The sequence below is a fragment of the Xiphophorus hellerii genome, chromosome 17, assembly GCF_003331165.1.
Source record: "Xiphophorus hellerii strain 12219 chromosome 17, Xiphophorus_hellerii-4.1, whole genome shotgun sequence".
NCBI lineage: Eukaryota > Metazoa > Chordata > Actinopteri > Cyprinodontiformes > Poeciliidae > Xiphophorus > Xiphophorus hellerii.
In genome coordinates, this window is record NC_045688.1 from 841432 (window position 1) to 853902 (window position 12471).

At 39.7% G+C, this 12471-nt stretch overlaps 1 protein-coding gene across 2 annotated transcripts in view; it reads right to left on the minus strand.

Moving 5' to 3' along the window:
• LOC116736903 (plexin-B2-like) overlaps positions 1-12471 on the minus strand; it is a 124814-nt gene that overhangs the window by 68894 nt on the left and 43449 nt on the right. For both annotated transcript variants that reach the window (XM_032589775.1, XM_032589776.1), the window contains exon 3: positions 7730-7766. The gene's annotated coding sequence lies outside the window, so the exon portion shown is untranslated. The remainder of the gene's footprint in view (positions 1-7729; positions 7767-12471) is intronic.

Here is a 12471-nt window from a genome sequence, read left to right on the forward strand (position 1 = left end):
GAAGAATGGGAGACGACCCGGCAGAAATTCATATCTGAGGGAATGTAATGTTGACAGAATAATTAGATCCTCCGGATGCTGTCGGCCATTTATCCCAACGAAATGCTGAACGCACAAACAGGAAGTCTTCTGCAGAGGTTAGTCGCAAAATTATACTCAAGTAAAAGTATTTTTACTCAAGGAAAAGTAAAAAGTAGCCGTCCAAGAAATGACTCAAAAGTAAAAAAGTGTTTGGTAAATCAAAGCCTGATCAAATTATCAATCATTTAACAATTAAAAATTGCATCATCAGATGGACCAAAATATAAAAATAGTGATTATTTTGGTATTTCAAGAACCAAAATGACAATTTTTATAAGTAACAAAAAATAACTAAATCAGGCAAAAGATAAATAAAGAACTTATGAAACTTTAACAGAAACTGTAGGGGTGTGTCTGAGTCTCGTGAGTTTTGGTCAAAACATTTTAGTTTTTCATTTAGTGGGAAGAAAATCCAGAAATTTTAGAGTAGAGATACATCAAAATAAAAATACTCAAGTTAAAGTAAAAAGTACATGTAGTAAAAGTAATTTTTTCAAAAACGTTACTCAAGTAAATGTAACTGAGTAAATGTAACTAGTTACAGTTAAAGATTGACAGGAAATTTTAAAATATGGCCACGTAATTATGTGTAATTATTGACCATACTTAATCAACTCTACACTGCAAAAAGACAAAATCTAACCAAATATTTTCTGCCTAGTTTCTAGTGTAAATAACTTGGGTCATTTAAAATAAGAAAACCTAACTTATAAATAACTTTTAAGCAAGATATTGGAGCTTGTTTTAAGTCAATAAATACTTAATATTAATGGAAACAGTGCTAGTTACATTGTCAGATTATTTCACCAACAACAAGATATTTTTCTCCATGTTATAAAGTTAATTTATCTGCCAACGCAACAGGTATATTTTCCTTCAATATGAAGGATTCATTGACTTACAAAAGCTCCAATTTCATGATAAAAAGTTACTGGTAAGATATTTGTACTAGAAACTAGACAAAAAAAAACCTGTTAAGATTTTGTGTTTTTGCACTTTATTCATATCCCAATAAGGTAATTGGCCTGTGTTAAAACAATGAATATTATTTAATTAGTTATTGCTTTATTTCAAACCATTTAAATGAATATATATATATATAATAATGTATTTAGACAAAAAGCTCAAAAATTGCCACTGTAATTTCAGACTGATTTTGCTTCAATTTTTAAAATTATTTTTATGTTTTTCTAATTTAAACTTTTGAAATGTGTTTTTTCCTTGCAACCAAACAGATTTCTCTCCATTTTGCCGTCACTACTTTTGTTCTGGGTGAATGTTACCGTACGTTGATTGGCTTTCTAACTGCCATGTAATTTCTCATCTGAAACTTCTGCAACATGCATCTTTGCAGACTCATTACTTAAGGCTTTAATTTAGGTATTTTTATTCTAACCTCCAGCTTTGGGGTTTTAGATGGTTAAACTTCTATTTTAAATTCTCTCTGAGCGCGTTTTACCCACTGGGACTAAAAGCCATTTAGTTTGGCTGAAGGATTCAATTTCCAGGCAGAAATTCAACATATAGTTTGTGGCTTGGGTGGAAAAAATGCTTCAGTTTGTTTATGACTAATAAAACTTTGTGCTGAACACAGATTTGCTGATTTAATTTAGAAAAAAAACATGCGTTTCACTTGCAGCGTGACTCATTTGGGTTCTGTCGTCATATGTGAAAGACATTAAATCTGAACCTGTTGCTGTGGGCCGACTCCCTCGCTCACAGAGAGAGGAATGAAAGACTGAACGAGCGGAGAGGAAGCTGTTAAAGCCATCAGAGCTGCACAGCGTCTCTGCTGTCGTCCGTTACAGCGTTAGCCCTGTTCACTTCGCTTTCATCCAACTCCAGTTCGTTTGGGGAGGTGTGAACGAGCAATGGAACCCAAAAAGCAAACTCTGATCCACCTAAAAACCTCTGTGTTGATTCGGTTGAAGTGAACTCTGGTTTGGTTTGAATGCAATGTGAATGCAAGCAGATCAGAGACCGCTCCAAAAGCAGGAAGTTAACTACGGACCCCATGTATCATGATGCCCTGCGCGCTAGTCCCTCCTGCCCCCATTTGTCTGAAGGAGGGCAAGAAGCTGCTTGCTAACGATGGCTAGCATTGGCTTTAGCCGTTATCCATATAACACGCTAAATTTTAAATGTACACCTGATATACAAAAAACAAAGGGAGACAGTGCTTTGCTACAACTAGATAACAAGGTCAGGAAAAAGTTTTAATTAAGACAAAAATAGCAAGGGAAAGGGAAGTAGGTCAAGCTAGCTTGACTATGACAACCGCAACCGTAGACAAGCTGTGGAATTCTGTTTTGTAACTGAACTCTGACAGATCATCAGTAGAGCAGATGTTTAAATTTGCTAATCAACCACAGCAGAGTTAGCTAAGCCAAAAGCAGCGGTAGCTAATCTACCACAGCAATCACTTATTAACAATCACAAAATAAACATCCAGCCTAAAACCAATACTTTAACGGACTGAATGTTCTGTTCTTTGTGTGGGAAATGTTTGAGTGTTTTTTGATGTTGAATCCTGAAATATATTGGTTGTCCATTGCTATGGCAACAAGTCTGTGCGTAGTGTAACAGAGAGCGAGAAAAAGCAGAATATGTGTTTCTAGTTCTTCATCGCCGTTATTTTCCCTTTGCTGATGCACTGCAGCCGCTGCAACTGTTGAACCTTCAACAAACAACAGAAACTGGACTAATTGCCTCGTTTGCTTGTAGAACCTGGTGATATTAACACAAAATCAAATAGGAAGAAATATTTTATAAAGTATAAATTTTAACAAACTAATTTTAGCAGCGCAAATGATGTAAAATTCAATTATTAAGCAAAATAAATTTGCTTAGCACACTCTCCCATCTTGACAGAAACCAAACTGTTTATAGATTTATTTACATCCAGGGAGAAAATATATTTAACATTTTTGTCAACTTTAATTTAAGCCATATTTTATAGAAATCGGGTAAGAAAGAAAGGCGGATGACTCAGTGCGTCGTAAAGGCGCCTGAGGAGCATCGCTAGCGTTAGCGGCTAATAGGCAAACCAGTTTTTATATCAATAAATAAAACCTTTAACTGCTATAATCTGATACCACTCCATTTTCCTTACGTTTTGTGAAGAAGGAAGTCGTGCTCAATGTCTTTAGATGTTTTGTGTTGATTCCTTTAGTAGTTCTTAGTGCAGCGCCCCCGCAGGCGAGGAGGGGAATAGGTTTTTCAATTAATGAAATATAAATTTGAACCACACAAGCTGAAAATGTAACTAAAGTTGCCATTTTGGTCCCTAATCGCACCAAGTCTACCGAACTGTCAGGTGTGAAAACGTCTTTAAACGTAGAAAGTCTGCCTCCTTTTTCCTCACTTTCCACTGGAACCTTCTCAGTCTGCTGTTTAACAGCAGCCAGCCGCAGGTATCCCTGACTCAGCCGTCTTCAGGAGAGAAAAAGCAATCAAAGGACGGACAGAAAACTCCTGCTGGGAAACAACAAAATGCTGCTTCGGACCAACAATAGGGGGACGCCTCGGGGCGGGCGCCAGATGGAAGAAAAGACACTGCTGGGTGTTTGTGATTCTCCTGCAGCTAAAGATGACATGCGAGCCATGATTATTATTAATACAGCTATTAAGGGCTCTTTAGGTTCTCATTATGGCTGACTGATGAAAGCCAGAAGCGCAGAGATAAGCTAAACAGGAATGAAGGACAAACAGCAAACATGTGTCCTCTGAACTGTGTTTTCTGCACATTTTCACACAAATTCATCATCAACTGAGGGAAGCAGAGAAACAAATATGCTAAATAATACAAAGTGTTGGTTAGTAACTACCAGAGGTGGGTAGAGAACCAAAGATTTTACTGAAGTACTGAGTAACTGATCAAATTATCAATCATTTAATACTTAAAAATTACATTAGATATAAAGTTAAGTGGAAATTTTGGCATTTTAAGGACCAAAATGACAATTTACATAATAAAAAACAAAATCAAACAAATGAAAATGTTTTTAAATCAGTTTCTTTCAAGAAAAAACTTGAAACTTTAACAGAAACTGCAGTGTGAGTCTGTCTGGTGAAGTTTTGGTTGAAATGTGTTTGTTTTTCATTCAGTGGGTAGAAAATCCAGAAATTTTACTCAAGAGTAGAAATACTTCATAATAAAATTACTCAAGTAAAAGTACAAAGTGCAGCTTAGTAAAAGAGTTACTGAGGTAAATGTAATTGAGTAAATGTAACTAGTTAGCACCCAACTGGTTACATTGTATTTAGCAAATGTATAAATTACTTTTTAAGGTTTGGATCTACAATGAATCAGATCCAACACTACACAAAATCTACTCAGACTACTTTATTTCCTTCAGCTGAAAGTACTTTTGATTATTTTATGACAAACAAAGGCCAGAGTTAACTGATTAATTCAGATGTATGCCACACTTTTCAGACTTTTATTTGTAACATCTCTTAGGAGCCACCAATCATTTCTCATCCACACCACAATTCAGCTCCAAAACACAAATTCTCTCTTAGAATCAGATCCAAACTAAACGGAGCCTGAAAGCAGAAGAACACGGATCCAAATCCTTAAAAGCAGCGGCTTTGTTTTCTGCTCAGCTTTAAACGGAGAACATTAAGATTTAGCAACAGCGCTGATAGAAAACAGACGTCTGGCCAGCTCCGCTGCCCCTCTGGTCCGCAACCAAAGAAAGGCCGCAGGAAAGAAAATAGAGAAAAGCACACGAGCATTCATCCATCCAGACTGAACCCAGTAAAACACCGACGACAAGCCTGAAACCATTCACTCATACCACACACACACACACACACACACACGCACCCACACACACACCACCAGCAGCAGCAGTTGGCAGCTGATAAAACTCAGCTCCAAGTCTTCAAGTTCCCCTTCCAAGTCTGTCACGCCTTCGCCTTTCTTCTCTTTTCATTCTCTGCACATTTAAACCATCCAGACTTTTTTCATCGTCCCAGTTTTCTCCCTCCATCTTTAATTCTTCATTTCTTTTCATGGTTAAGGTCGTAAATTTACGAGCGGTGAAGAAGATGGACACACACCGAGTCCTGACTCCGGTCCAGCTGACTCCGGTCCAGCTGACTCCGGTCCGGCTCAGAGGCTGATAAAAACACTGGGTTTTGGCCAAACACAACAGTCAGCTGGACCCACACATGCAGACCAGAACTCTGACCCGACTGAGTGAACAGAAACGGCTTCATTAAAACTTTCTCCGGTTTCTGGTACTTTAGCTTTTTTCTCGTAGTTTCTACTGAATGCTAATAAGAGGAAGATCTTACACAACTCAACACTGCCCTGACTGTCGAGCACGGAAGTGGCAACATGATGCTGAGGGGTTACTGGTGTGTTGCAAAAAGCAGATGGAATAATATAAAAGGACTCAACCTCCAAATAGATGAACTGAAATTAACAGTTGGGCTCAGATGGACGCTGATCCCAAACACATTCAAACTGGTTTAACATTTAGCTTCCAGAACGACCTAGTCAAAGCTCGAAATAGCACTTCCAGACCAGGAAATAGTTGAATGAACTCCAGCAGTCAGGGGTTTCTATAAGTTAAAGAAAAGACTTAAAGACCTAGATGAATTATGAACTGCTAACATCCTCACTTCAAATCAAATTCAGTTAAAATGTTTAAAGTTTGTATTTCCAAGGTCATCTAAAGGCTGTTTTTATCAGAACCTGCTCGGTTCTGATCAACTTGGTTCTGGTCATCAAACCAACCAAACCATTTGAGCAACCTGTTCCCCTCCTGGCCTGTGGGGGCGCTGCACCAAGAACCACTGAAGGAAACGACACAAAGAAAACACTGAGCGCAACTTCCTTTTTCACCAAATGGAAACTAAAATAGATTTCTAAAAACAAGCCATTTCTCCTGCTGGCACTAGGCTAGCATGTTTGTTTTGGCTGTTTTTACCCATAATGCCCTGCGCTGTGCTCCACATCCAGCTTTTGGAGCGGTCCCCAGTGTATTGGGGTTCACTTCAAACAAACCGAGATCAAGGTTTGTCGGCGGACCAGAGTTTGGATTTTTGTGCATTCACACCTCCACAAACGAACCGGACTTTCTAGGCAAACGGACTGGAGTCGGATTAAAGCGGATTGGTGCATCTCTACAGGTAATTTTTTACGTTTTTGTCCAGGTAATAAACACAAGCTGCCAGCTTATTCATAAAGCAATGAGCCAACTGAACCCGAGGAATCTGCCTCTATTGCAGACTTGAAATGAAAATGATGAAACTGAATTAGACAGAAAACAAAGGTGTGTACTGAAGAAAGTAGAAGTTGTGTTGGAACCGACGGCCATGACGGGCGATGGAGGGAGGAAAGTCTCACACAGAGGCGCCACGCTTTAATCGAGCTGGCAGAGCGCGAGCGGATCACAGAAAACCACACATTCAGATGTGACGGCCATTTAAATCGACTGGTCACACTGGGAGGGCTGATTCTGGTCCAGCAAGGGTTTCTGATGCCTCCGGCTCCTTATCTGAACTGGAAGTGCTGATAAATGACTCCACTGGTCTAAAATTCAAACCTACACAGAAAACTGTTCAGATTCTGTGCTGGAGGAAAGAAACTGAAATAATTTAGAGTCTGTTGGCGTTAAAACCGGAAAAAGTTTGATTTCTGTTCATTCTCCTTCATAAAACAGAGGAAATTCAGTCTGATGGAGAACATCTGTGTTAACCAGGTCACAGCCTGGCAACAGATTTCAATTTAAATTTAGACCTGGGCTTTGACTAGGACGTGAAGCTTCACCCCAGTTTCAAGTCTTCTGCAGCCTCTGACTAGGATTACATGTAGTCTGACCAACATAATGCTGCCACCACCGTGTATTGCTGTGGGGGACGGTGGTTCAGTCTCATATTATTAGAAGTGGTTATTTATCGTATCGTTTATTGTGATAAATTTATCGTCATTATAAGAACTTAGATTTTTTGTTGTCACAATAAATTCCAGTTAATGAATGTCAGAATTATTATTGTCACTATTTTCTTCACTGTTTGTTCAATTAGACTATCAATAAATATCAATTATTTTCAAAATAAGATTAAATTGTGTTGCTGTGAGCAGTTTATTGACAAAAATAACTTTTTATGTGACACGTGTCCAAAAGAAATGCATTCAAAAGCAGTGTTTGTGTTTGTACGATAAAAATCACTCTGAGTGCTAATTATAATCCAGTTTTTGTTGTCTTTATTATTCCTCACTAAATCTGGAACTTTTAAACGGTTTGGATTAAATGAGGTGAGAATGTGTTTTTCTGATTTTAATTGTAAAAAATTAATTTTCTTTCCACGTCACGATTGTGAGCCGCTTTCTGCTGCTCTACAACATAAAGTCACAATAAAATACCCTGAGGTGATAAAAGTAAAAGATTAAAAAAAAACAGTGTGTTGTTTCAGTAATGATTTCGTCTCTGTGTGGAGTGTTAGAGAAACAGCCTGGAGCCTGAAATTAACCTTTGACCTTGAATCATTACTAAGAAACACAAAGATTCAGCCGAAGAAAGCAGCTATACTGACTGTCAAAACGTCAACGCAGCCATCAGGGTGAAAAGGAAAAACTATGACAGAGTCCACAAAGACTGATGATCCGATTTCAAAATAAAAGCATCCTTACCTGATCAAAGTGAGCGACCTCTGATGACCTCGATCTCCTGAAAGAGACAAACATATCTGTTAGGAGGCAAGAGGTTTACATCACTGTTGGGGGCCACAAAAAAGGGCCACAATCTGGACACCCCTGGTTTAGATCAAAGCAGATTCGGGGGTTAGAATGGCATAGTCAAAGCCCAGACTGAGAATCTGAGGCAGGACTGTTGGATAAAGACGCACAGGTGACCTTCAAACAATCTGACGGAGCTTCAGCCAAGTTTCAAAGAAGCAAAGAACCTAAAATGTTCGAACCATGAAAGTTTAGCTGAACTGAAGAAATTCAGCTAAACTTCTGAAGTTTAGCAAAAAAATGGAAAACCACAATAATACAGAACATAATGTTGATCTGTCAGATCCAAGCTAATAATTACAGCTAGCAGGACAGAAAGGAATATTGGCAACACTAATGAAGAATGATGGATGGACGTACGGTCGGATGGATGGATGAATAACTGGATGGATGGATGAATAACTGGATGGATGGATGGATGGATGGATGAATAACTGGATAGATGGATGAATAACTGGATGGATGAATAACTGGATGGATGGATGAATAACTGGATGGATGGATGGATGAATAACTGGATGGATGGATGGATGAATAACTGGATGGATGGATGGATGAATAACTGGATGGATGGATGGATGAATAACTGGATGGACAGATGGATGAATAACTGGATGGATGGATAGATGGATGAATAACTGGATGGATGGATGAACCTAAAGGAATCCTTTAGTCTGTCGGTTTCCTTCCTCAGAACCGTCTGAACATCTGGATCCAGCCAAACCTCTGGAGGTGCCAGTGTGATCATGAATCAGCTTCCAGCTACAGAGACGCCTTTGTATCACAGCGAAACCAGGCTTACACCCACAAATGTAAAACATAATTATTTCTCATAATTAATTCAAACAAACGGCCAGAAATCTTGTATTATCTGGAGCAGAGAAAGAATGGAGGAAAGCTGGAGCGCTGCCCGCTTCAAACACGGCCTTTCATCAGGAAACACATTCCACTGAAGGCATTTTAATTTGAAACCGGAGCAGAGTCGCTGTGTTTCCTCCGCTAACGATAAGACGCTCAACAGCAGAGCGAACGCTTTTAAAACGAGAACATCTATTTGCAAATGAGACGCAGCGAGGAGAAAGAGAAATAATGCTGAATAAGCCCCAGTTTACAGGTAGCTTTATTCGCTCATGGAGGACAAGAATCAGTGTCGCGCACGCCGCCACGAGCGGAGTGTGAGTGTGTGTGTGTGTGTGTTGTGAAGTTTGTTTGGCAGCTCTTCTAACGATCCGGAGGCCCTCGGTGCTGCCCAGCAGAACCGCCCGCTCTGTCTCCGCTCTATCTCAGGCAGCCATATGCTTCTGGATGGCAGAGACGGGCCGGCCATATGTTCTGATCCAAACATCCAGATGGCAGCGCATCAGTCCGCCGGTTTTCCCTTCCATCATCTCAAAGTACCTGGGAACGGTCCTGGCAGCCGATACGGCATCGGCTGGGATTAAGGGATCCGGTTAATGATCAGGAGGATTTTATTCTGAAAGGATTTGGACCCAGTGAAGCCGAGCTGAGAGGAACTGACGGGTTTATTAGTGTTTGGACCGGAGTCGATCCGATCTGGACACAATGGAGGTTCCCACAGATTTCCTGCTTCTACCTTCCAGAACCATCGACCCATTCTGGCTCAGATGAAAGAAAAAATACAAAAGTTCTGGATGGACGGATGAACGGATGGACGATTGGACGAACAAATGGATAGTTGATTGGTTGGACGGACGCCTGATTGGATGGAATAATTGACAGACGAGGGTCAGATTTATGGGCGTACCAGGAACACATTACAAAGGTTCCGCCTGGAACCTCTGTACAAAAAAAAACTTTAAAAAGTTTGTAATGTTATTTTCTTGAGATCATTTCCAGACTTTACTTTCCTTGGACTTGCTCTCTCGTCTTGACTCTTATTCATTTTAATGAGATCACCATGGAAACCAACAGGTTTTAATTATTGCTTCTGGCTAGAGCACCTTCCTATAACACTTCTGTTAAAATTTTTAATTTGTTGACTATTTTAAATATGACTATTGATTTCTCTCTGAACTTTTGTTAATTTAAGTTTCTGCTACAAATGAAATAAAGAATTTATTTCGTCCATCCCCTATTCTTGTTATAATAATGTACATAGTTTGGAGTAAAGTGACTTTCAAAGCGTAACGTTGAAGGAGTGAACAGCAGTTTTCAGGCAGACGGAGGACAGACTCGCTCAGCAGGTACAGATCTGCTCGGTGTCTGACCCCGATGCCAGGAAAACACACACCCTCTGTTTCACACACAAACACACACACCACGGGTCAGGAGGCATGTGCCAAGAAAGACAATCCAAACAGCGGCTGCAGCATCAACACCCAGAGCGTGCTGCAGTTCGCTCAGGAAGCAGAGGCAGAGCTGAGGACCTGCTTCTGAAAACACAAACAACGCTGCAGAAAAACGGTGCTTCACTGCAAAAATACAAAATCTTACCAAGTAGCTTTAGTCTCATTTCTAGTGTAAATATCTTATTACATCTGAAATAACTCAAAACTAACTTACTAAGTAACTTTTCAGCAAAATAGAGGAGCTTGTTTTCAGTAAACAATTTCTAAATGTTGACATTTATCAGCAGATAAATTTACTTACAAGACAATTTCTCCTCGTTATACGTTAAATCATCTGTCTGTAGAACTACTACTTTTTCATCAATATCAAGAAATGATTTGCTTAAAACAAGCTCTTATATATATTGCTGAAAATGTACTTGTGAGTTAGTTTTATCTAAATTCAACTGTACCAAGATATCTAGAATCACAATTTCATTTTGGGATTTTCTCTCAAAGAATTTGTAACAAATTTAAATTACAATTTATTAAAATTTAAATAAAATAATTGGTATGATTGTGTTTTTGCAGTGTTGTTCTGTGGAAACTCTACAATAATCTGCATAAGTTCCCCTTAAGCAAAACACTGAAAAATGTGTGAATGATTAAGTGAATGTGAGCGTGTGCAGAGGCTTGTTTGTGTGGGAGTTTTAACAATTAGAGCAGGAAGCTGGGTTCCCTCTGGATTTCAGGCATGCAGAAATACTAAATTCCCACACTGTCCTGCGGCTCAATCTCGGCTGCAAAACATCACGAAAAATAAGCACAAGTTGGAAAACCCAACTTCCTCCCGACCCGTTTCCCAAACACCAAACAGCATTTGGTCTCGTCCTCCGCTGGCAGAGCCGACCGCCGGCGCTCCGTGTCGCCGGATCACAGGACAGACGCAGCTAATCAGGTTGTTTATGAGGCCGAAGGAATGCGGGTCAGAACCCTCTAGGGTTCTGCTCTGGGTCTGCTTCACCGGAAGAGTCATCAGGAGGGGAAATGATCAACTTTTCACTGAAATACTGACACAAAGCAGAAAGAGACGAGCTGATCGGAGGAAAATCTCACGTTTTTCTTAACACTGTGTGAGGAAAAAACCAACATCTTGGCTAAAGTAAGATACTCTGTCCTGAAGCAGTGGGACACTGTAAATAATCCACCTGTGATTCTGTCATTTTATAATACATTCCTAAAGATAACTTATAAAAACTTTAAATTCCCAAACATGTTTGTTTGTTTGTGTCACAACGAGATTGGTAAATTATCTGACAATTCAGAGATAGAAGTAAGTATCTATATTTGTAATATTATTTAATTTGGAAGGTTTTGAATTTGCAGAGAGTTTTTGGTTCCAGTAAAACCAATAAAATTCCCCATGAAAGCCAATGGAGAGGATGGAATGAGAAGGTGGAAGGTTGGAAATGATGAAGAGGAGATAAAATCAAACGAAGCTGCAGCCGTTTGTTTAACCCTCCGACTGAGAATGTTGAATCTGGCTCTATTGGCATGTTCTGATCCAGCCGTGGAGGCAACCCGGGCCTGAAGTGATGTGGAAACTAAACAGATTTGTGCCAGTGGAAGCATCTGAGCATTTATGGTGGTATATTTGGAGAGCTAAAGTTAGACACATAAAAAAGGAAAAACAATTCCAGAGAAATCTAAGGTACAAAGTGGTCCATTTTAGGCAAAATAGATCAAAAAGACAATTAACCATCACTGAAAAGTAATTAAAAAAAACAACAAATGTCTCAAAGGGGATTGATCACAGAACCAAACAATTTGTTGTAAAAAGAGTCGCAAGAAACTTGTTGGGAAAAAAGTTACAAACTATCTTCCAAGTAGTTGAGGAGAATCAAGCATTAAGCTACCAGGAACTTGTCATCTTCCAGGCATATGCCGTTACTGCAACCTATCTGGAGTCCCTAGAAGTACCAGAAGTTCATAGGTCAGAGGCAGAGAGGGGCGTGGCCTCTGTCGCCAAAATTCAACTCCAGTAGCGACTGTTTGAACCAAGTCCAGTACACTTGGTTCAATTGTTCTGTTTCCAGCTGCTGTGGTTATCTGTGGTTGGTATCTGAGTCAAACCAACCTGTTCCCCTCCTGACCTGTGGGGGCGCTGCACCAAGAACCACTGAAAGAAACGACACAAAAACCTCTGGAGACACTGAGAGCAACTTCCTTCTTCAAAATGGAGGCGTCAGATTTTAGCGGTTGGAGGATTTCTCTTTAGTCTTTGGCTAAAGACCAGGAGCCATTTCTCCTGCTAGTGCTAGGCTAATGCGTTTGTTTTAGTTGCATTTA